Here is a 1,482-nt window from a genome sequence, read left to right on the forward strand (position 1 = left end):
ATATGCTAATGAGTTATGCTAATGAGTTCCCCTAGCTCTTTTTCTACGAAACGACCCCTGGAGGGAACAGACTTGACACGATGTCTGAAGAATTTTGCATCTCCCTTAAAAAAAACAACAACAAACGTCTATGCCAAGCAGGGGTGTCAAACTCATTTGTTACAAGGGCCGGATCTGACATAAATGTCATTTTGTCAGGCCGGGCCATGTATGCCATAAAATGTAATGCCTGGTACCAGGGATATAAACTTTATAAAGGACACAGGCAACGCTCCCTCTAAGCGGTGGAGTCTTGGGAGCAAAAATTCTACTTTGGGAGCTAGTGGCATTAAAGTTGTGAGCCAGCGATTGGGCTACTGCATAAATTAGTTTGCTCTGGAGCCCTCCTTTCTGAGCCAAGACAAAAATGTGTGAGCCAGAGGCGAAAAAACTGTGAGCTAGTTCACACTCACTTACTGGATGCAAGCAGCCCCAATTGACAGTAATATTTTTTACTCAAAATACAAACAAAAGCAATCGAGTCCTAGCAGTGAAAGCAATTGATTTACTGGGGAACCCACAAAGCCCCCAATAAATGTATGTAATTATATGTAAGGCTAGTTTTCCCCCAAGGGATACCATAAAAGGGGAAGTACCTTATTTTTCCATAAATACCAGTTGCTTGTGGGCCAGGTAGGAGCCCTAGATGGGCCAGTTCCAGCCCCCAAGCCTTATGTTTGACACCCCTGTATGGAGTCTTTTACATGAAGAATTCAGCTGGTGTCTACAAACTGCAGCCAGAAGGACAGTGCATTCCACCTCCTCAGAAATGGTGCATGTGGGAGGGGTGTAGTACAGGTCACATGGGCAGGAAAATGGGGGGAAGCGTGGCTGTTTGCCCTGGAGCAAAATAAAGTGCGGCTGCGCGATCAGACGTCCTGTCCTGTGGTTAAGGGGGAAGTGCCGATCACAGGACAATCCTGCGGCGCGGCAAAGAAGTGACCTCCCTAGCAAAAGGCTCCGGGTTTAACCTCTTCCAGGGCTGCAGAGGAATGCAACGTGTCCTCTGTCCGGTCCCCTCCAGAAGGAGCTTCAGCCGGGCCGCTCTCCCGCCACGCCCCCCCTGTACCTCCCCCTCTGCCGCCCGGTGCAGAGAGTTCCTCTCGAGCAGGCCGAGCCAGGAGTGGGGGGGTACGGAAAAGAGGAGGGGGCTGTGTTGTTTGTTTTTAAACGAAGTGTGCGCATGCGCCGTTGGGTGCTTGTGAGCATCCCGTGGAGACTTGGGGGGAAAAAAAACCTTTTAGCGATGGGACATGGGCGGGCGCCGGATGCCACGACCTACCACCGGAAACGGGATCAGGCGCCCGCCCTTGCCCCGCGGTTTCCGGAAACTAGTACCTCGGAGGCACTAGTTTTTTACCCCGCATCTTTGGCGGGAAGCCTCGGGTTCGCCACGGGAGCTCTACGCTTCCCAGATGTGGCGCTGTGATCGCGCCCGGAAAA

This window comes from Gekko japonicus, unplaced genomic scaffold (assembly GCF_001447785.1).
Source record: "Gekko japonicus isolate JY-2015 unplaced genomic scaffold, Gekko_japonicus_V1.1 scaffold2860, whole genome shotgun sequence".
NCBI lineage: Eukaryota > Metazoa > Chordata > Lepidosauria > Squamata > Gekkonidae > Gekko > Gekko japonicus.